The sequence below is a fragment of the Chiloscyllium punctatum genome, chromosome 48 (assembly GCF_047496795.1).
Source record: "Chiloscyllium punctatum isolate Juve2018m chromosome 48, sChiPun1.3, whole genome shotgun sequence".
Lineage (NCBI taxonomy): Eukaryota > Metazoa > Chordata > Chondrichthyes > Orectolobiformes > Hemiscylliidae > Chiloscyllium > Chiloscyllium punctatum.
In genome coordinates this window covers 46,316,776-46,341,615 of record NC_092786.1, presented here as the reverse complement: position 1 = coordinate 46,341,615, position 24,840 = coordinate 46,316,776, and the positions used below count along the sequence as shown (strand labels likewise).

Genomic DNA, 24,840 nt, shown 5'->3' with positions numbered 1-24,840 from the left:
ACACTGTCCTGCATTGGAGCCAGATCATCAATACATTAGTGTCACCGGGTCAAAATCCCAGCACTCCCTCCCTAACAGTGAGTGTAACTATGTCACACAGACTGTAGTGGCTCAGCTCACGCCTGCCTAATGCCCTTGAGAATGTGGTGATTAGCAGCAAATACTGGCTTTGCCAATTGCACTAAAGAACTTTTAAAAAAAACTCTTGCTCATGTCTTTTCAAATATCCCTTTCTGTAAATATGTAAATAAATGTACCTCCATGTGGTGCTGGTCACAACAATCTCGAGATGAAGACTGCTAAGACATCGCTCCCCCCACCCCACCAACCCCTTTCACTACCCTGAATGAGAATGCCAAGGTCAAGCAACTCAAAATACAAAATCGGAGAAAACATCCCAAGACTGGGCCTCTTTACTTGACCTTAAGGGTCCTGCTGCTATTCATGGAGTCAAATGTTTAGAAAGCAGCAGATGAGACTATGGCTGGGAGGGGGAAAAAAAACTCTTTTCTTTTTGATAAATTGCAGGATTTTTTTTTCTGTTTCTTTGTAAAAGTTCTCACCTTCTACAAGATTTGTCTTTTGAACGGGTGTGGGGGATGGAGATATTGTTTGCTAACCTTTCACATGCAGTCAGACATCACAATACAAGCGAGCAGAGTGTAAGCTCCGAGCCTCACTTCGTTTTAAGATACAGCTGTTCTTATGTTCAGGCGGGCACTCCCCAGAATGGCGCCAACACCTGGCACTCTTTTGGGGGCTTCCTGTTCTACTTTGCCCCAGACCCACACCCCTCCAAAGTCTGGCATCAGTGACCACTTGGGAGCAATCTCAGAACACAAGTCGTACTGACAAGAAGAAACCAGCAAAGCTAATCAACTTCATGATTCAAAATAATAAAGGCATTTTGGAAATAGCAAGAGACAAAAAAAAATGTTGAGCCAAAATAAACGATTCTCTGTAATACCAAACCCCAGAAATAGGCTGCTACAGCATCCACAACAAAATAAGCTCTTATTAATTAGGATCTCTCCCCCTCTCCCTCTCCCTCTCTCTTCCCCCACCCCTCCCCCACCCCACTCTAATCTCATTAATTAAATTGGTTCAGACTTGATCGGACTGGAATTGACCAAATCAGCTGCACAGTTCAAGTGCCAGATCTGGACTGAAATACCAGTAGGTTATCATAGCAAATTCAACTGGTGCCATTTTCCACTAGACTAGGATTTATAAAGCACCCATGCCAGACTGGTAAATGTTCCTGTACCAGGCTGGGATCAGTAAGTGCCTCAGATATCAAGCTGGGACTGGAAGAAAGAAACAGATGGTTCAATTCAATGACCTAGATATTGTGCACTTCCAGATGGATGATGTGTGGTAAGGGGGAGGTTGTAATGACATGGACTGCCCCGAAAGGAAACAGGCTGCGAAAGAGAGTATTGATGACCCAGGCTGCTCCCTGGAGAATGGAGAAAACAGACTCTGGAGGTAATGCTAGGGGAAAGAAATAAAATTGTCACACTGGTTACAATTAAGCACAGGGATCAGAAACCTCTGCAGGACAGAATTTCACGAGATCAAAGCAACAGAGATTCATAAATAAGGATATGATCCTTTCTTTGATTCACAAGTTCGGAAGGTGTTTAGATCTCTCAAACACATGGCAATGTGGAATACTCTTTTACATCAAATTCACAAAAGCGCTTCAGTGATTAAACATTCCCCAAACAACATCTCACCCTTAAGTCTCGAATAGTTCCTTCTCCCAAAACCATTTACATTAAATCTGGTAAAATATTTGTTAAAAGGAGGATGGAAATGCATTTCAACACACACTCACACATGGACACAGACACTCCCAAATACGCACATATTCTCAAACACCCACATGCAAATGCGCACACACAGGGCTCTCTCAAATAAATACACACACACACAAATGACTTGGTTATGCATCAAAATGCTTTCATTTAACTTCATTCTGTTGGAGACTTGTTTTTCAGCTGCTGCACAATGACAATGAGGAGCTGTGAAGGCCAGGTCACCGCCATGGTTACAGAGTTCTGGCCTTTTTGGTTAAGCAGGGGTCAAAGTCGCCCTCCCCCCAGGCTATGAGAGAATATCTCAGAGGAAAGGCCGTGACCTCCTGCTCTGCTGCTGCGAGAGAGGTCACCCCTTCCATCCCCGCCTCCTGAGCCTTTTAGCTCTCTCATGATTTTTAAAAAGAAAAGTGCGATAAAAAGGGGCCTCTGAGGGCTCCCAGATGCTGCTCAAAGTTGAATTTGTTAACGAGAAACAGGGAAGGCATGAAAGGGAAGGATTACCCAGTAGCCATTTCAGCAAGTTCTCAATTTTAGAAATCTTCAGAAATCTGACGTTGGTGTAAAGCCCATTTCAGTTACATTTGTGGGGTTCCCTTCATTTAGTCCAGGCGTGAACTGCGGGGAATGCTTTTTAATCATCCTTAACTTGTTTGCAATGCTGCCCATCAGGTGCTGCGTGAAGCTAACTTGCCTCTCTTTGGAGCAGGAGATGATCACTTGGCCCTCTTGAGTTTGCTCTGCCACTCAGCAAGATCATGGCTGACCTCATGGTGGTCTCAGCCGCACTTTCCCATCTGCCCCTCAGAACCCTTGATAGCTTTCGTAATATTTTGCAATCTGCCAAATCACAAAACACAATGGTTAAAAATCATTCCCTTCAGTTCACACCTGGATTAAAATGTGGTGAATTCCCTAATGTCATTCAAAGGGGCTTTACACCCACATCAGATTAATAGTCTGTGAAATCCTGTCTCCTTAGGGCAAAGCCTGCACTAAACTCAATGGCTTCATTACTTTAGCACTGTACTAACTGTGCTGCCCTGAAAGCCATATTGCTCACAGGAAATTGCAGCTTGCTACCCATAAACAATCAGACTATGTGGACCCTCTCCGAGACCCTGACAAAGTGTGAAACCCTGGCAATCACTTTCGTGCCTGAATTTTTAACGTGTCTCAGCTTACAGGCAAGAACCTTCCATCTGAAGGAAAGGGAAACAGCCGACAATTCAAAAGGCAGGGCCTCTTAAAAGGCTGCCTGTCACCATCTTGAATAGCCCCATTGCTACTGGCAGCAACCCCAGGTCGCTTCAGGAGGACGGTACAGCTCCCTTGGGATTGATGTGCCTCTAACAACTGCACAAGACCACTGTGCTGTGGCCCAGCATTCCTCTGTGATCCTTAAACCAAAGTTGACACGACTGCAGGAAGCCAACAGGAGGATTTATTCTGTCCTACCCTTTGGTGACCTTTACTCTCTATTATTCAGGAATTCCCCAGAGGAGCCTTGAAAACCGAACTGGAATTCCGTGCTTTTATTCATCTGTTTGTGCTAATCAGGGTGGTCTAAAATCAGCCAGAGTGACGCTGATCTATCCCACTCTCTCTACAGCTCCCTGATCTGACCTGATCCTCTGGAGCATTAAGTTTCAAACAAATACTTCAAATTCTTCATTAAATTCAGGCACCATTAGCACCAAAGTAACTCGGTAAAAATGCATTTGCTTTATTGAGGTCGGATTTTTTTTTGCCTTTTTAAGCATTCCCTTCCCCTAAACACGCTTCCTTCGCTCAGGCTGGTGTTGATGCTATGTAATTCCATATCGGGTTTATTCAGAATCCTCAAAAGCAGACAGGCCTTTCCTCTTGTTCCTGTGCCCTGTGTAAAGAAGCCACCTCGGAGGACTGCCCTCACTGTGCGAATGGATGAATCCGTTGCTTGGGATGGACAGCCCACAGGTTTTGTTGCAACCAGACTCAGGCTTCAAATTCGTTTCAGAATTCCAACACTGATGGACCTGTTTAAATCCTGTGCAAGCCTCCACGTAATTTCCAGGGACAGTGCCAGTCTCATCTATTTGAGAGGGGTGGCCCTCAGTAACAAGAGATGTGGTCCAAAAGCAACCTCCTCAGTAACAAACATCCCGACTACAGCCTTGGGCATCTCCGGGCCTGGGACACGACTAATGTCGGGTAACCTCTGGTAAGATGACTCTTTACCAGCTGTGAAAGGTTTCTGTCGTTAGGACTGAGAGCAGATCTTCAGCCAGCTACTAAAGACCAGCTGCACTGAACTTGACTGTTTCTCCAGCTGGGGTCAGCGACTCTGTGTGGCCCAAGGAATAAAAGACAGCCTGATCCAGAGAGGGGCAGGGAGCCTGCAGAACTCTCTGCCACAAAAAGTCATTGAGGCAAAAATATTTGAATGCTTTCAAACAGGAGTTAGATGTAGATCTCAGTGTTAATGGGATCCAAGACTATGGGGAGAAAGTGGGACAAGGCAATGAACTTGGAAGATCGGCCATGATCACACTGAATGTCATAGCAGGCACAAAAGGGCCAATAGCCTCCTACTATTCCTATTTTCTATGTTTCTATGGAAAATTAGTGCCCAATATGTGGGAAGGCTCTATTTGTTATTGTTGGTGAAGACGACCAACTTCCCTTCGGTTACCATCTTCCCTTCGGCAGTCCCCCAGGATTGAGTTTGACCAGCTTTCACTCCACTTCAATAGGTTTGGAGCTGGCTGATCAGTCCAATGTAGTCTCTCCCACACACGGGGCCGGTGGTGCTGGAAGGGTTGGGGAGATGGGTGGTCTGGAGGCTTGTGTGTGCCCTCTGACACCTCGACTTCACCTCTGCATGCCCCTGAAAACATCTCTCCGTGGGTTCCCGGGAATCTGCTGCCATGACTGAGTTCTGAGTAGAGCAGCTGTTTCAGAGAGTCCGGTGTCCAGTTATTGAGAGACACGTCCATCCCAGCACAGTGATGCACGCGTGACCAGCCTATCAATGTTCGGTATGCTAGCTTGCGAGAGGTGGTTGTTTTTTGGACCACATTTCTTGCCAGCAGGCAAAGTGGAACTTGTCAAGGCTCCATTAATTAAGGGTCGCCAGAGATTTGAGGTGCCTGCAGAAGGGTGTCCAAACAGACGAAGCAGACAAAAGTTTGGCCACAACTATACATTGGACTTCTGGTCCAGGATGAAGCTGGAGTAGGACCCTTCAGCCAGAGCTCATTCACTCCAACCATTCTTCTTCTTCTCCTCCTGGCGTTTCTTGCTGTCTTCTCTCCTGGCATGGCATGGCACGGCACAGCAGCCTCCAGCCTTTGTGGCGACCTTGCATGGCGCCATCCCTGCCAGGTGGCACAGTCCCTGGCGTAACGTCTTCTCAGCCCAGAGTGGCAGTTTGGAGCGATCTCCCAGCCTCGTGATCCTCACGCTGAAGCCTAGCGCAGTCTGGAGTCAGGGTGACTGTACACTAGGTGCCAGTGTAGTATGGGTGGGAAGATTGCTGTTCTGGATTTTCAGTTCTGCAAGGCTGGACATTTTATTTCTCTATTTTCTAATATCTTGTAAGTAAAGAAGCTGTACCTTTGTAACTTCGTTGATGCCGTATGAGGCAATGTACTGTAATTTTCACTGTACTCGTTTGAGTAAATGTGACAATAAAGCTAATTCAATTCAATTCAATTCAATTCAATCTCATATTTTAAGGCAATAAGAGTCCCAAATTGTTTCAGAGAATTATACAAAAAAAGGACATCAAGTCAAAGGCAGAGCTGTTATGAAGGGCAAGTAGACTATGTTATCTGCAAGGACACCATGATGACTCTGGGCGCAATTATACCACTATGGCCCACCTTGTCCAAACAGGACTACGGCTTACTATTTCAGAACCTCCTGCCAACCAAAGTTAGGTGAACCAAAGCCTGTGTGAACATAATAGCATCAAAGAGAATGACCACCACACAGTTCTTGTGGAGTCAAGGTCTCACATTCACAATGAGATCACCCACCCAACACTGCCCTAAACAGAACAGACTTCATAGGTGACTTTAGCTCATGACTGGACATCCATAACATGCTATGAGCCATCAGCAGCTGCTGAATTGTACTCCAGTGCAAGCTGCAACCTCAAGACCCAACATATCCCCAACTCTACCACTTCCATCAAGCCAAGGGAACAACTATAGTTCAATTGAGAGTGCAGGAGGGCATGCTAGGAGCAGTACCTGTTGTACCATAAAATGAGGCATCAACTTGGCTATCAAACAGACTACTTGCATTCCAAACAGCATAAGCAGCAACTGATAGACACAGCTAGGGTGATCCCACAGCTATTGGATCAGACCTAAAGCGCCACAACCAAACTTGAATGGTGGTGGACAATTAAACAACTCACTGGAGGAGGTGACTCCACAAATATCCCCATGCTCAATCATAGGAAAACCCAGTACATCAAGACAAAATGAAAGGGTGAAGCATCAGCCAGTGGTCTTCAGCATCACAGATGCCAGTCTTCACTCCACATGACATTAAGACAGAGATTCTGGCACTGAATACGGCCAAGGCTATAGGCCCTGACACCATTCCAGCAAAAGTACTGAAGACTTGTGGTCCAGAATTGTTACACCTTTAGCCAAATTGTTCTATAGCTATGAACTGGCATCTACCTGACAATGTGGAAAATGGTCCAGGTATGTCCAGTACACAAACAAACAAGGCAAATCCAACACATTCCTGATGAAGAGCTTATGCTCAAAACATTGACTCTCCTGCTCTTCGGATGCTGCCTGACTGGCTGTGCTTTTCCAGCACTACACGTTTTGACTCTGATCTCCAGTATCTGCAGTCCTCACTTTCTCCAAATCCAGCACAGACAATTACCACCTCAGTCTACTCTCAACCTTCAGTAAAGCATCAAGGCTGTAGTTGACCAAGTATAGCATCAAGAGACGCTAGCAAAACTGGAATCAATGTGTATCGGAAAAGACTCTCCACTGGTGGAGTCGTATCTGGTACATGGGAAGATGGTTGTGGTTTTTGGAAGTCAGGCATCTCAGCTCCAGGACATCTCTACAGGAGTTCCTAAGATCAGAAGTGGGAATATTCATTGATGATCTCACAATGTCGAGCACCATTTGTGATTCCTCAAATGCAGTAGAATCTAGACAACATCCAGGTTTACACTGATAAATGGCAAGTCACATTCTTGCTACAAAAGTGCCAAGCAATGACCATTTCCAACATCAGACAATCCAATGATAGCCATTTAACATTCAATTGTATCATCATTGCTGAATCCCCTGCTGTCAACCCTTGGGGGTTACCATTGACCAGGAACTGAAATCGACTAACCACATAAATAACAGTGGATACATAAACAGGTCAGAGGCTAAACATCCTACATAAGTAACTCACCTCCTGACTCCCCAAAGCCAGGAGTGGGTGCAGCTCCGACAACACTCAGGAAGTTTGGCACCAGCCAGGACAAAGCAACCGATGCATTTGACACCTCAAACGTCTACCCACTTCACCACCGATGCTCAGTTGCAGTAGAGTGTACTATCTACAAGATGTACAGTAACAATTTACCAAGGTTCCACAAACAACACCTACTAAACCCACAAATGCTACCATCTAGAAGGACAAGGGCAGCAGATACATAGGAAGACCACCACCTGCAAGTTCATCTCCAAGCCCCTCACCATCCTGACATGGAAGTATTTTTTGCTCAGTTTCACTGGGTCAAATTCCTGTAACACTCTCCCTGACCGTTTTGTGGGTATATCTCCAAATGGACTGCAGCTATTCAAAGCAGCACCTCACACCACCACCTTCTTGAGGGCAATTAGGGATGGTCAATAAATGCTGGCCCAGCCAGTGATGCCCACACGCCATGATTGGACAAAGTAAAACCTCAGTTCTTGTACCTTGTGATGGCAGAATCCAGCTTTACACTGAAGACTCTGCACCACCTTGTTAAAACAATCTTTTGATGAAATGATTTTAAAAATGGTAATAAACAAAAGTATAGCATCAAGAGACGTCAGCAAAACTGGAATCAATGTGTATCGGGAAAAACTCTCCACTGGAGTCGTATCTGGTCCATGGGATTCAGCTGTCTGATGAGAATTCTCTGTGCTCCTTTGTAAAATCTAAGCACCACTGGGCGCAACTCCTTCATAACAGGCAACTGTTCAAAAGCAGAATTTTCATTCAAAATGATTATGAGAATTGTTCCGATGTTAAATTTTGACATAAGATTTGATCAAAATTCTGACAATGGGATTTTGAATCTGAAATATGCGCATACACTTCTGCTATTTTTCTATAAATTTCACAGTCATGTCAATGTCAATGTAATCTCAGGATAAGCTGCTGAGAGAAGTATGGGACTCACTGAAGGATTATTCCCTTGTAACCTTCTGAATGAGCAAATGATTGACGTCGTGGCTCAGTGGTTAGCACTACTACTCAGCAGGGCTGCGTGTTTGATTTCACCCTCCAGTGACTGTCTGTATGGAGTTCGCACATTCTCCATGTCTGCGTGAGTCTCCTCCAGGTGCTCCGGTTTCCTCTCTCAGTCCAAAGACATGCAAGGCTAGGTGGACTGTCCATGGTGAAAGCAAGGTTATGGAGATAGGGTGAGGGGCTGGATTTGGATGGGATGCTCTTCAGAGGGATAGTGCAGACTCAATGGGTTGAACAGCCTCTTCCACACTGTAGGGGCCTGTGATTCTCAGCAGAAACAGAGACACACACAAAGCTCAAATTCACTTTGGGCCTGAATCACAGTACAGTGGTGTCACTTACAGCAATCACATAGGTGCCACAATATCCTCATCAAGGGTAGCGTACTAACTCCATAAAGAGCAATGACTCACCAGACAACAACGGGAAGGCAGTCCCTGGAGAGAAGGCAACCACCAAGTACCACAGGATGTGTCTCAAAGAGCAACAGATTTCCAGCCCATTAAAAAAAAGAGGTTCACCAAGCTTGAAAAGGAGCAATTTTAAAATATTAATTCTCTTCCTCTCTCCACAAAAGCCGACAGACATTGAGTTTCTCCAGCAATCTGTTTGTTTCAGATTTCCAGCATCTGCAGTATCTTACTAATCTTGAAAAGGACTCTAACTCCTCTGACTGCATTAATCTATAATATTTCAGAAGACACCACCAAGCAGCTAGTCAAAAAGCAACATGTTGCCTTTCTAGCTGGATGTTTAATGAAATTTTGTGTTATTGTAGCAAATTATATGGTGGCACTTTGTCACCATGACAGTCTTTTCCCATCTAGTTTCATCTACTCTATCAATATATTATTAAACTCCTTCCTCCCTTACACACTTACCTACCTTCCCCTTCAATGCTGTTCTCCTCAACTACCACATGGTAACGAGGTTCATATTTTAATACTCTCTGGATGAAGATGCATCTCCCAAATTCCCTTGTGGAATTACAGTGACTATCCTTTTGATCATGGCTCTTTTGTATATTCAATCTTTTTTTATGGATATTTATTTTTAAATCACACTTTTGTCAGAACAGGACTGTCCAAATACTCTCTGTGTATAATTGGTCAAAAATAGTCATTTTCCAATGCATCACATTACGGAAGTGTAGCATGATGGGCTTTTTTTTAAACAGAGGCACTCTCTATTTGAGGTTTAATCAACATTACAATGATTTCATCCTGAGCAAGTCTCCAGGGCAATATCACTTTCCACACATTTATTACAGGATCATAGAGTGACATCATCTCCATGAAGTATCAAGTTAGCATGGAGTATATGATGGCTGTCCCTTGTGGGACATACAAAATCACAGATATACACGGGCACCATTTAAGGTCTTGTCTCAGAGTGGTGGAAAAGGTTTGAGGGGCCCAATAGTCTATTCCTGTTCCCATTTTCCTTCAAATTTAATCAGACAATGAGGTATCATTGGCTGTGATTTTCATGTTTCTTCTTCCAACAATAAACTGGTTAAGAGCACATTTCTATTCAGCAGCCCGATATACAAAACAAATTGCATCCCAGTATACCATTCCTATTAATTACACACTCAATTGCATTATACAAACTAATTTATCTATTACTTGCAGCTAGACTGGAGGCCAGCTAGCTCAGTTGGCTGGTCTACTAAGTGTAGTTGAGATTAATGCCAACAGCCAGGGATTCAATTCCCATTCTGGACATAGATTTGGGACCAGCCCTCTCGCTCTGCACAAATTTGAAAATAAAAATCACAGTACATTGCTTTGTTCAGCAAGTAATCATCAAGGGTCAGTGTTTGAGCAGTGAAGAAGAGCAGCCATATTGTAAATGCCCATTTGGTGTCAGCCATGAATCAGTGGAGCACTCTCAATGTTCAAGGTTCAAGTTCCACTTCAACTAAAGCACAAAAATCGTGACTGACATTCAGTACAATATTGAGAGAATGCTGCACTATTGTGAGGTGCCACCTTTCCAATGAGATAGTAAAATAAAGATCCCTATCTGCTTGGGTAGATTTTCGATATTTCACAACACTAATCGGAAAAGGAGGTGGGACTTATCCTCAGGATGCTGGTTTAAATTTGTCTCTCAAACCAACATTACTTAAAAAAAGGTTATCAGGTCATTATCACGTTGCCTTTTCTGTCAGAATTTGTGGTGAGTATACTGACTGCCACATTTCCTACATTACAATCACGGATATATTTCAGATATATTACAACCACGGATATATTTCAGATATATTACAATCACGGATATATTTCAGATATATTACAACCACGGATATATTTCAGAATCACTTCATTGGCAGTAAAGCACTTGGAGACATCCAATGATTTTGAGAAGTGTTAAAATAAAAGTGAATCTTTATTTTTTATTTATAACTGAAGTCACAGGGTGTGATTCCATTTAGTTATATAGAATCTCACTCCACCATTTCCACTTTATTGAATCCCATTGCATCTAAATAATTCATTCCCATTCGACAGTTACCACAAAACAACATAAAGCACCAAACATTTTTGAAACAACACTTTTCTGAAGATAAAAAAAAAGTCTATGAGAGCTATACATTGACCCCCATCTACCCACCATTTTATCATACCCCTCAATTGCTCCTCTTTGCAGAAATGTATGTGGTTCAGCCATAATACCCAACCTCTGGCACATTTCTGTTTTTGGTCTAACTCTCTGGCCTTTAAGCACCTGGAGAAGTCTATCTGTTGTTCAAACATGATAAGAGAATAATGCGAACTCTCTCAACCTTCAGAATTCCTGATGCTATGTTATTGTAAATCCATCAATATATAATTCCAGCCCATAAATCTCTGTTATGTTGAGTTTTAATCAGGCATTTATGTCAAGATTTACCACTATTTTTCTAATAATTCCCATTAAATCTTGTTACGTCAACTGTCAGAATAATGACAGAGAGACACTTGCATCTCAGAAAAATATTTGTCGACTAACAGTGGGCAATATCAGAGGACACTTAAGGACATGCAAGTAATGGCACAGTGTTAAGAGATTTTATAACACTGAACTCCTCACCTACCTTGTTTGGATGCTACAACCTAGCATTATCACCTCGTTACTTAGAGTCTGAAAGAATTCTTCCAAAACTTTTCTTCTTATTTCTGTCCATATCTTGAATGCCCACTACTGTTTAGCTACTAAATAAAAATCAAATGAAGTATAGTGGGCCTATCCTTCATTGGGATACTGTATCCTCAACAAAAAAAAAGAGACATTGCCCGCTACAGAGATAGATACTGTGCTTGTCCAACACCAGAGTACTTCATACAGCTACAGAGCTTCCACAGAGCTCTCTCAAATCCTTGTTGCGATTTTAGCACAACACTGCACTATGGAGGTTCTTAGTATTTTGCATCATTCCACCAGCACAGAAATTGCAGGCACCCATTCCCAACATTGAGAGGCATCTTCTTTCAACACACTGACCGCAGCACTTGGACAGACTCTAATACTGAAAGGAGAAAAACCAAAATGAACCCCAAAACTACAGTGGGCTTCAAGCAGAGGGGTGGATTATCAACCAGCGAACTAGGGCTTATTTTTAGTATTGCTTGACATCATTGGAAATACAAACAGACTCCTTGAATATTCTACCAACTGTAATTCCAGTTTCATGCCCGTGTGGCAAGTTGAAAATCAACACCCACACACTGACAGTATCTATTGAAGCAGTAAATTCATGCAGCAAATACCATTAACATTGTTAATGGCATCCCTCAGATTGAGGTAGTGTATTGCACTCTTACTGCATCACTAGTGACTCACCTGTGGCATTGCTAACACTTGCTTGTCTGGTGTCTTAATTTGCACAGAGGACAATTTCGTTGCGGAGAACAAAAATTACAATAAATGTATTCTTCAGAAGTATTTTTTCATAATTGCGTGGGGTAAAAAAGATAACATAAAGCCATGAGGTCAGGTTACTGACAGCCATTACAGTTCAGTGACCAGATTAACATTAGACATCCTATTAGAATATCACATTAAAGAATTACAAGGATATATTTCAGCTAAGTGTCATACTGAGAATGGATATTTTAATATATTGGAATTTACAAGTTGTTCAATAGCAGATGACACTTTGCACATAGTAGTTTCATTATATTGAATTTTAACTGTTTTTTAGCCACGATAAAATGTAATCACAGGATTCTGTCACATGCTACAGAATAGTGAGATTTATGAACACTATATATTGGGTCTCAGACCTCACTAAATAACCACGTCCCCAACCTGGAAAGTTGGCAGAAATTCAGTGATTTGTACTTTATTGAAGTGACAACTTTGCATTGATGGACAGTCAACAAGACAGATAGGTGAACTGAGGAGATCACATAAATCCCTCTCCCAGTGTTTCTAACAGCATGAAGGAATAAAAAATGAACTCTTGTCAATCAGAGGTCTGTAATATATGAAACCTAAATCAAGAAATCTCATGTATGAATGTACGCACACCAAAAAAAATAGAAGTTCAGGTGCCCAAAATAAACCAAATCACCATATTTTTCTTGAATTTTAAAAAAATGAATTTCAAAGAAATCTTAAAATGATCCAACAAATTGCTGCCTCTTACAGTGATCTCTACAGTAGATGATATGTTGGAAGAAAATGGATAGTTCTTTCTATCAAAGAATCTCTGGATTCATTTAAGAAAGAATTGGATAGAGCTCTTAAAGATAGTGGAGTCAAGGGTTATGGAGATAAGGCTGGAACAGGATACTGATTGGGAATGATCAGCCATGATCATATTGAATGGCGGTGCAGGCTCGAAGGGCTGAATGGCCTACTCCTGCATCTATTGTCTATTGTCTATTGTCTAACATAAGTCTCAGGTCTAATTTCTCCAAATCACTTGGACAGTACAGGCACTTCACTGTTGGTGCTGTTTTGTTTCTTTGACCATATGCAGTCGCCCCCACCATAACGTTCCAAGTGTATAAATATCAGACATGTCGACATTTTACTGAGACAACAAATTCTATCACCCTTTAAAATTTGAAAACACTGAATGAGCAAATTAACAACAGCTCCGAGCACATTAACAAAGAGCAAAGTACAGTACTATCTGCAGACCATCAAATGATACCAACCCCTGCACAGAAAACAGACAGAATTGTGAGAACAGTTATGGATACAAACCTCAACACAATATGAGATCCAATCCAAAGCAGACCTAGAAACACCCACTGCAGCACAGTGACAGAAATTATCCCCAGGAAGATAATAGATGCAAAAATGGTGACCAAATATGTGGATAAGGGTAAAGCTGTTGGAGTGATGCATATGGATTTCAGTAAGGCATTTGATAAGGTTCCCCATGGTAGGCTATTGCACAAAATACAGAAGCATGGGATTGAGAGTGATTTAGCAGTTTGGATCAGAAATTGGCTAGCTGAAAGACGACAGAGGGTGGTGGCTGATCGGATATGTTCATCCTGGAGTTCAGTTACTAGTGGGGTACCGTAACGAACAGTTTTATGGCCACTGCTGCTTGTCATTTTTATAAATGACCTTGATGAGGGACATAGATAAGCTGCAGAGTTGGGCTGAGAGGTGGCAAATGGAGTTTAATGCGGAAACGTGTGAGGTGATTCACTTTAGAAAGAGCAACAGGAATAAAGAGTACTGGGCTAATGGTAAGATTCTTGGTAGTGTAGATGAGCAGAGAGATCTCTGTGTCCATGTGCATAGATCCCTGAAAGTTGCCACCCAGGTTGATAGGGCTGTTAAGAAGGCATACGGTGTGTTAGCTTTTATTGGTGGAGGGATTGAGTTTCAGAGCCAAGAGGTCATGCTCCAGCTGTGCAAAACTCTGGTGCGGCCGCACTTGGGAGTATTGTGTACAGTTCTGGTCACCGCATTATAGGAAGGATGTGGAAGTTTTGGAAAGGATTCACAAGAGATTTACTAGGATGTTGCCTGGTCTGGAGGGAAGGCTGAGGGACTTGAGGCTGTTTTTGTTAGAGAGAAGAAGTTTGAAAGGTGACTTAATTGATACATATAAGATGATCAGAGGGTTAGATAGTGTGGACAGTGAGAGTCTTTTTTCTTGGATGGTGATGGCTAGCATGAGGGGATGTAGCTTTAAATTGAGGGGTGACAGATATAGGACAAATGTCTGAGGTAGTTTCTTTACTCAGAGTAGTAGGGGCGCATTGCCTGCAACAGTTGTAGCCTCGCCAACTTTAAGGGCATTTAAATGGTCATTGGATAAACATATGGATGAAAATGGAATAGTGTAGGATAGATAGGCTTTAGATTGGTTCCATAAATCTGTGCAACATTGAGGGCCAAAGGGCCTGTATTGTGCTGTAATGTTCTATGTTCAAACTGTAGGAAGGCAACACATTGTAGCAGTATAGATCATGCCAAGAGACAAGAGTCCCAGAAAGTGTTTGGCTGATGAAAGAACCTCTGGCTTCAAGGGAACATTGCTATAAACCAAGTCACAACTAATAGTTTGTGAGAAGTGTCGGCCATCCTTACTCAAACATCTGAAGAATGGATCTGTCATGGTGAATTGACATGGTTCTGAGCCAACATGTCCCACTGGAGGATCTTGACACCACATACCTCCACTCCGAGAAGGACAGTCACAAAATGGTCTTTCGACCAATATGTGGTACCCCTGCAAGAGGTCACTGGACAGAAACTAAAAAAAAATGAACAATGGCTGGTTTGTTCTCTTCATTTGCCGAGGTAGACTGAAGCTAAATGTGTTGCCCCAACTGAAATCAAATAATCCAGCAGACAGCATTAATCACAGCTGATTTATTATTGCTCTGTATGTCTCATCCCTCAACCATTTAATTACCATGACATTACAACAAGTCTGGCAGGACAGCACTTTAAACATCAGTAGGTTCTGCCATGCTGAATTGTCTTGATAATTCATAGCATTAATGCACTTTTCTCTTTAACATTTTTAAGAAAGACAATGTAAATTTCAGCACTATAGTGAGGAGAGGCACTGTTTTAGTTTCTCAGGAAGGCAAAACATAGACTGTAAACACAGACAAACATATACCCTAATAAACACAATACTCACACTTTCATACTCCAATATACTAATGGCCACATGCAGATCACAACCAACACCATGCAACATACCAGCTATACCATGGCCAATATATCAATTCACACATGGCTACACATGGAGTAGTATGTAAATAACAAATGAACCACCTTTAAAATACCAATAAACAAACACGCACACAAGAACCTAAGATACACTCTGCTACAATTACTCTAAAAATTTAAAATCTGTATCTACCTCTCTCTTTTCCATCAAAAGCGACCTCAGAAACCACCTCATTGCAAGCTTTTTCCCTCAGACTTCCTGGAACCACCTGCTTCAGTTTAGCAATTTGTTTCTCCCCACCCCCAACCCCAGTACCCCTCTGGGAAATATTTGTCTGAGCATTTCTTAATGCTTTGTAACTACATAAATGAACGCAGTACTGATCCTAAGATGCTGCCCAACAAACATGTTGCAACTTCCAGGTACAAGCTAAATACGGAATGCGCTGGAAATCTGAAATAGAAGTGGGAAATGTTGGAAATACTCAGCAGAGTGGGCAGCCTCTGTGGACAACAAAACCAGACTTCCGGTCAGGTCAATGCCAGTGTTCTGGAAACTTCTCCACTCTCGCCGACCCACGAAACCCATTTGATTAGCAAACCTGACAAAAAGATCAACCCCTGTTCATTGTTATCAAGTTAGTGTCAGAAACAGACTCCTGCTTCCCCCTCCACCCCGCAAGAAGTATTTGAAAAATTCACTGCACCCAACTTTTTCCTTGAAAACACTCGATTCAAATCAATGGCTGAAATACTCATCAGTCGGGTTCAGACTCAAGATGTTGATGGCAATCTTTGCAAACGTGGAAGCTGCAAGTGTAAAAGTCAGACTTCTCTCTCATCCTGCATATTTTAAATGCAACTAACTTTTCATCACAATTCCAGCTATTTCTTCGCGCACACTGAAACCTATTGTCACTCTCTGCTGACCTGTGAAAATTAGCCATTCAGCTCGGTGACAGCAGCAAGTGCAAAATGTGACATCAAAGGCGCATAATAGGAGGCTCTTAGGGCTGACAAAGAAAACCCATTCATCACTGAACTTTGAAGAGATGCCAGCCTTTGACAGGCGTGTGATCCAGAGCTGCTCCACAGAAACCCAGATCCCTGCAGGAGCACAGCAGCCTGCCGTGAAGAGCTGTCCAGCCCCAGGAAAGGAATTCCACAGTTCCCAGAGGAATGTCGACCCTTTGATGCTGATAATGTCAACATGACCCCTTGGATGCATTCCTTATGTGAGGAAATAGTCGTGCTATCCAATGCGTTAGTGAGTGAATGAGTTGCCGTTTTACTAGGGGACAATGTTAACAAGTTTAAACAGAAAATGGTCGTGTTCTTCCAGCAGATAAATGCAGTACAGCCTCATCTCTCAGGAGTTTGGAAAAGGACAATATTGCTGAACAAAATGAATGAGTCATCCAATGATACTGATGATATTTTACATGTGACATTAAAGCCTGAAAATCTAGATGCAGCGTGTATCAAAGGAAAAGGATGGCATCTGATATCACACCTTCTTCAACCCTTCCTTCCACACATAGGAACTATATTCTCAGCCCAACGCTGGCCAATGTAAATTTACCCTTGCTACTTATATCTAATGGTTTAATTCTACAACAGCTAGCTAAGTGATGCAATCTCGCAGGAGCTGACCGACTCTAATTTATAGCAGAATAAAAGTGTGAGATTCTCTCAGTCTCAAGACAGAATTATAGCCCCCCCCTCCCCCACCCACGTTCCTATGATTTCTCCAAAATATAAAACCTTTGAATATGTGGGGCAGTGGGACCGTCAACCCACTCCCCGAACTTCATCACAACAGTGGAATAAACAGCCTGCCGCAATTAATGCATTCCAACAGTGTGTTTTAGACTAGCTGCTGGAGAATAGATTACCCACATCTGTGAGGATTACATGAGAGACAGCAGTTTGGGCCTCTGCATGTATTGTATACTCCTTAACGTGAAGCCTATTCTCTCTCTCTGAATGGCAACATTTGAATATGAATAGGCCTGCGTTTTAGATTGGTGTCAGAGCCCTAAAAACAGACAATTTCTCTTTCACTTTTTAGGAGGCTGGTCCAAACATTTTGCTTTCTGCCATCTTGTCTGCCTTTTTAAGCAATGCTTTTCTAAAATTAAACCAGATGCTAGGTGCCACTTGGACAGAAAAGATGCGGATATTGGTCCACATTAAGCTTTCAATCGGTGGATTCATTTCAACCCAAATGGCTTTAAAAATCCAACTGCAAATTGCACCACTTCAGATCATTCCAATGACAGTTTAAGCAGAAGGGCTCTTCTGAGGTGATAATTAGACCCATTCCCCTACAGCATGGTTGCTTAGTGACTGGATTGTGAGAGAACAATGTCAGAGACTGCTCTTATGACCTACAAGGACCACAGTTATTCCTGTAAGGATATTGAGATGATAAATAGCTTCCCAGGGACAAACTGAGTGAAACGTGTTGAGGGTCTCTAAATGAGAGAAAAAAAGGCTTCAAAGAGATAACAGTGGAAAGGAGAAACCACATCTTGGATGTGATCTCGTTCACCAACCAAATGAACTCGGGTCACCTTTCTGTCCTTGCTGTCTTCTGACTGGGAAGGTAGCTATTTCTCTCTTTACAACTGAGGTTTCAGTGTAAGTACAGACAAACCGAAAGCAATCTCAAACCCTATCAGTATCAGAGCTCTGACAGCACATGGCACAATTTACCCTCAACACACCATATCACTTGCAAACTACCGTCACCACCTCCCTTCACTCCACTGAGAAAATTGATGTTCCATGCCACACCAAATTATTGATGATATCCCAGAGATTAAAACAATTAGAACAACTCATTTATTATACTTTGGACAACTGCTTTCCACTTACACGGAGCACCTCAGGTGACCTACAGAGCAATGGATTCTAATAACACTTTAGGGCCTTACATATTCTGCATTTACTTGTTCAATGGTATCTGTCCTTAGTGCTGACATTTGTCATCCTGTCTTGGTGACTTCTGTTTTTTCTCTTTGCATTTAACAGCCAGTGCACAGCCCCTAATGATTTAAACCCAGGTTTGAATTCACTGCCCTTTGTATTGAACACCAAAACTTTGTTTTCTGTATTCACAAACGGGACCATCACTTCGTGGGCCTCAGTTTGAAATCCCTCCAGGGTCTGGCCATCTCCACTTCATATTTGCAATCACCTCAGCCCAACTGCTCCACTCTGGTTACCATGTCTTCACTTAGCTTGGCCCTATACTCTGCAATACTCTCCCTACATCTCTGCTCACCCTCTTTACCTCACCTCCTCCAATTAAGACACTCCCCAAACCCTGAACCTTTTGACCAAGATATTGGTCACCTGGCCTCATAATTCCTGATGCAGCTGGGTGTCATATTTTGTTATATACTGTTTGCGAATAGCCTTGATATGATTTATCACGTAAAAGAAGGTTCTTGAGATAAATAGAAGCTGCCATTATATCAGATTTGTTAAAAATAATTAATATCGCCTCACATGTCTTCTGAAACCTTTACAGCTGCTAATTTCAGAACAATTACAAAACACAGAGTTCCCTAAAGACTCAGGCACCTGGGTGGTTACAGACAGAAGACTCCTACAACTTAGGGCTGATAAACCAAAGTTATCAGCCCGTCAGGCAACTCTTGTTCTCAGTATATCTGCTGCTCTCTCTGTTTCAGGGACCTCTGTTCAGAAGCTGCTTGGCTGCGTGCTGTCAGAGCTGGAACTCAGCATTGTTCCCTCCTTGCAGCACCTACGTTAGGTCAAGAGCTATCTGCTTGGCAGTTTTGTTTTCCCACTTGAACTAACGATGAGCCTTGCCTCCCTTATCAATTGCCTGGAACAACACATTGGAAAGCAGCAGCTCTATGTGAGGTGTGAAAACCTTGCCTCATCTCATTCTGGTACACCGTCCAGCAACATTCCCCCAGTCGCCCAAGAACAAAGCACTGCTTCAGATAATGATCGCCCGCAGAAAGTTGGCAGTGTGTGTATGCGGGGATTATACCCGGATTGGTTTGAAACAAGGGAAAATAAACTGACTCAATAAAATTCTTAATGGGCATACAATCAGGGGTTAATTAGCAACTGGAAAGTAAGAACTTGCATTTACATAAGACTTTACTCATCCTCAGAACACTTTGGAAACATAGTAACTGATGATTTCATAGACAACAGGGTTTTACAAACAGCAAACAAGATTAGATTAGATTACATGACGGTGCAGAAACAGGCCCTTCGGCCCAACAAGTCCACACCGACCCGCCGAAGCGCAACCAACCCATACCCCTACATTTACCCCTTACCTAACACTACGGGCAATTTAGCATGGCCAATTCACCTGACCTGCACATCTTTGGACTGTGGGAGGAAACCCACGCAGACACGGGGAGAACATGCAAACTCCACACAGTTAGTCGCCTGAGGCGGGAATTGAACCCGGGTGTCCGGCGCTGTGAGGCAGCAGCGCTAACCACTGTGCCACCGTGCCGCCCACAAGATGAATGACCATTTAATCTGGTTGGGGAATTGACTAGCACCAAATGCCGTGCTGTCATTTTTTATATTAATTCATGGGATATGGGCATCATTGATTGCCCAGAGAGCACTTAAGAGTCAACTAAATTTCACTGGGCATGAAGTCACATGCAGGTCAGGTCAGGTAAGGACAGCAGTTTCCTTTCCTAAAGGACATTAGTGAACCAGATGGGTTTTACCCAACAATCGCAATGAATTACAGGTCACCATTAGACTCTTAATTCCAGATTTTTATTGAATTCAAATTCTATCTGCCATGGTGAGATTCAAGCCAGGGTTCGCAAAACACTACCTGGGTTTTTGGATTAACAGTCCAGTGAGATGACCACCAGGCCACCACATTACTACCGTTCTCACCAACATTAACTGACTCCAGATGAGACATTGGTTCAAATTTAAAATTCTCATCCTTCTTTGCACAACATTTCACTGCGTCATCCCTCCTTACCTCTGTCACCTTCTCCAGCCCTTCAACCCTCCAAAAGCTCTAAGCTCCTGGAATTCTAACCGCTTGAGCATTCCCAATGGTTATTGCACCACCTTTGGTTTCTGTACTTTCAGCTGCCTCTACCCCAAACACTGAAATTCCCTCCTTAAAACTCTGACTCTCTGTTCCTTTTTACTCTGTTCAGGTGCTCTTTCATATTTGCCTCCTTGATCACGTACCTGGTCAGTTTTCTATAATATTTATTTCTTTGGCTTGGTATCAAAGTTTGCTTTGTAAAGTTCCTGTTCCTAAGAATTTATGTGACATCGTTGGAAACCAGGTGAGCAACTTAAGAACATAGAGCAGAAAAGGCCCAAATGGAATCTGATTTCAAAATTCACAAGAATTGCAAGTGAAATGAAAGTCCATCAAACCACCGCATTGTCTCAGCAAGCATCTAACTTCCCATTTTCCAAGAACCTTCAGACAATAAGGGCACAAGTGATACAAGTACCAATGGGAACATGGAAAGAATGGAAAGAAATTACAAGATGTTGTCACTAGAGCTTAGTAAATGTTCACCATCCATCAGGAAGAGGTTCATTATCAACTCAGAATGCCAAGGCAACAGAACAGACCAGCAGCAACACTAAAAGACCTGCTGCCCTTTATGAAGGCAGACAGAAGGACAGTCATCTTGCAAGTGATAAATCTACCTTATTGAGTGACACAATCAATGGTCTTCATCAGGAAAGTGTTTCAGAGGTCACGCTGTGAATTACGAACCGAACTGACGGTTTCATCAAATTACACAAGGTTGTAGATTGTCCAACCAGCTCCAAGGGAAACAGATTACAAATAGTCTCAAAATACACAAGGCTCTGTATAGAATGGGAGATAGGTGTTCAAGATAGTCACTTCATTTCAAAGAGCTCCTCTTCTTCTGCAGGTCTAAAGCAACCATTTTACCGAGTGAGGAAACACCTGTCATCTCAGCTGAGGTCTTCATTTAAAACAAACGTTGAAGACTTTACAGAGAAAGTGTAATTTCAGGATTTACCACAGAATCACAACTGTCCATTATCTGTATTTCCACATTATGAAGTCTATCCCAAAAAAGTCAATCAGGTCTATTGGCTTCAGTCAGGATGCCATTATCTTTCTGATGTAATAAAGGGTTAAGACGCAATAATATTTTTTAAACACCAACAATTTTTTTTCTGAATGCAAGCCCTTCGTAGTAATTTGTGAATTTTGAGTTTTGTTCCAACTCTGCTCAGTCCAAAGTTTTTCCAAAGGCATCTCTCTGTTATTTACCCACAAAAGTTCATTTCTCTTTATAGTAATATTTCCGCAAGCCCACATCTCGATTACATATTTATTTTCCCCGTGGGTTTTCAGGGCAAGAGCCGACCTCTTTGGTCTTTTCTGGAAACTGTTTAAGATGTTATCTTCAGTGTGTTGAACATGATACAGTTCCTTGTGACCTCCTCTTTAATTTATTAAACAGAAAGTGATGGAATAGGGCAGCACCATAGTGCAGTTCGTTTGCGTAGTAATGTATCCCTCCACAAAGAGCAAGGATGTTCTTAATGTAGCTATAATCAATCAAACTAGGCAGCTGGGTGCAGCATCATTGAATATGGATCTGGATTCCCTAGAATATGGGAACACTGAAGGGTCCACTAAATTGTATTGTTCCAAGATATTTTTCTAATCTGCTCCCCAGTGGCTGAGTGAGCTACCCAGTTAACTTGGCTATTTCTTGGCTGTACTCTGCTGCATTAAAACTGAATTACCCGCAGATTCTTCATTTTTCATTAAGGAACAAGTGAAATGTGAAGATTTAGGATACCATCTACAGTTAATAGGAAACAAGTGTAGGCAAACAAATGAAGAGGTAGTCATTATGCTAAGCTATGCATTGGCTTCATCTGGCTTGCTTTCACTCAACTACCCTAGGACATGCTAGATTAGTGGTGCTGGAAGAGCACAGCAGTTCAGGCAGCATCCAACGAGCAGTGAAATCGACGTTTCGGGCAAAAGCCCTTCATCAGGAATAAAGGCAGTGAGCCTGAAGCGTGGAGAGATAAGCTAGAGGAGGGTGGGGGTGGGGAGAAAGTAGCATAGAGTACAATGGGTGAGTGGGGGAGGGGATGAAGGTGATAGGTCAAGGAGGAGAGGGTGGAGTGGACAGGTGGAAAAGGAGATAGGCAGGTAGGACAAGTCCGGACAAGTCAAGGAGACAGTTACTGAGCTGGAAGTTTGAAACTAGGATGAGGTGGCTGACCTGTGTGCTGCTTGTAATTGACAGAATGCAGCTTTATAAATAATTGCAAAACCTGCGCCCACACCTCCTCCCTCACCTCCATCCAAGGCCCTAAAGGAGCCTTCCACATCCATCAAAGTTTTACCTGCACATCCACCAATATCATTTATTGTATCCGTTGCTCCTGATGCGGTCTCCTCTACATTGGGGAGACTGGACGCCTCCTAGCAGAGCACTTTAGGGAACATCTCCGGGACACCCACACCAATCAACCACACCGCCCCGTGGCCCAACATTTCAACTCCCCCTCCCACTCTGCCGAGGACATGGAGGTCCTGGGCCTCCTTCACCGCCGCTCCCTCACCACCAGACACCTGGAGGAAGAGTGCCTCATCTTTCGCCTCGGAACACTTTAACCCCAGGACATCAATGTGGACTTCAACAGTTTCCTCATTTCCCCTTCCCCCACCTCACCCCAGTTCCAAACTTCCAGCTCAGCACTGTCCCCATGACTTGTCCTACCCACCTATCTTCTTTTCCACCTATCCACTCCACCCTCCTCCCTGACCTATCACCTTCATCCCCTCCCCCACTCACCTATTGTACTCTATGCTACTTTCTCCCCACCCACACCCTCCTCTAGCTCATCTCTCCACCCTTCAGGCTCTCTGCCTTTATTCCTGATGAAGGGCTTTTACCCGAAACGTCGATTTTACTGCTCCTCGGATGCTGCCTGACCTGCTGTGCTATTCCAGCACCACTCTAATCTAGAATCTGGTTTCCAGCATCTGCAGTCATTGTTTTTACCTGGTCAGGGAAGAGGATTGATCTAAAGAAGCATCTATTAAAATGACACATTGCACTTGGAGCCAAAAGAAAAAGCACCAAGGAGCAACAAATAAAATGGAATGAAATCAACAAAGACAAGGTTCTGAACTCTATCCAGTTCTAACTCTAAGTAAATGGTTCAGACAACCAGTAAGTAATCACCTATTGATAACTTGCATCCCAGTGATAATTCACATCATGTAATCCTAATATCAGGTGGCTATTAGCATATGACTGCCATCCAAGCAGTTCAAGTCTAGTGCAATTTGGCCATTCAATTCCCAGGGAATTGAAGTACCTGAGCTCTTATAGAAAAATGCAATTAAGCCAATTTGTCTCCACAAATAGAACACAATAAATCCAGTGGAGTAATGGTCAAAAAGCAGTCAATACACTGGTCAGCTTCTAATGGCTGACCTGTTCAATTCAGGTCAGGTTTAAATAAGCAGCAGTTTAATGGTAACCTTGACAGGTTTCATTCCACTCAAAAGTGGGTCTTTCAGTAAATTAATTACACACTCTAGTGTCAGGACAGGCCAATTTCTTTTAAAAAGCCTTTAAAGTGGCTATACTACTGCGATGGCAATACAGTCCCACATGAAATCAACAACAGGCCACAAAGAGCTATGGAAACCGTGCCAGATTCCAACTCACTCAACATGACCTTCAAAGTTGAACAGTGCGGTGCTGGGAAAGCACAGCCAGTCAGGCAGCATCCAAGGAGCAGGAGAATCGACATTTCAGGCATAAACCCTTCATCTTCTGAAGAAGGGTTCTTGCCTAAACCTTCGACTCTCCTGCTCCTCGGATGCTGCCTGACCTGCTATGCTTTTCCAGCGCTACATTCTTCAAATCTGATCTCCAGGGCCTGCAGTCCTCACCTTCTCCGAGTTGATTATGACCTTCAAAGTGGTCACTCTCACAGACCACTATCCAGATTAAAGATCAGCAGCTCGTGACGTTGAAACTTGGAACCTCCTGCCCCTAGCTTCTTCCCATTCATTGATTACCAGAAAATATTCAGATACTGTTTTGTTTTGCAAGTTTTAATTTTCTTGCTTTTCCTGTTTAGACCATGTTAGCTTTCTGAGCCGTGGGGAGATACTGGAGGTTCACTCTGCTCTGAATCCTGTAAACATAGATAATATATGGCTTCTCCCTTTCAAGTTCCCTCAAATGTCCCTCACCAATCCAACTCCCCACCCCCCATAACCATTCTACTTTCCATCTTTCTGAGCAAATGCACTTTTGCACCAATCCCTCTGATTAGAATTTACCATGTGGCACCATGTGAACTTTTCTCTGGAACTGAT

General features: G+C 42.9%; 1 protein-coding gene across 1 annotated transcript in view; it reads right to left on the bottom strand.

The window, feature by feature from the left end:
* Positions 1 to 24,840, bottom strand: part of igdcc3 (immunoglobulin superfamily, DCC subclass, member 3) — a 118,984-nt gene that overhangs the window by 84,801 nt on the left and 9,343 nt on the right. The window lies entirely within an intron of this gene.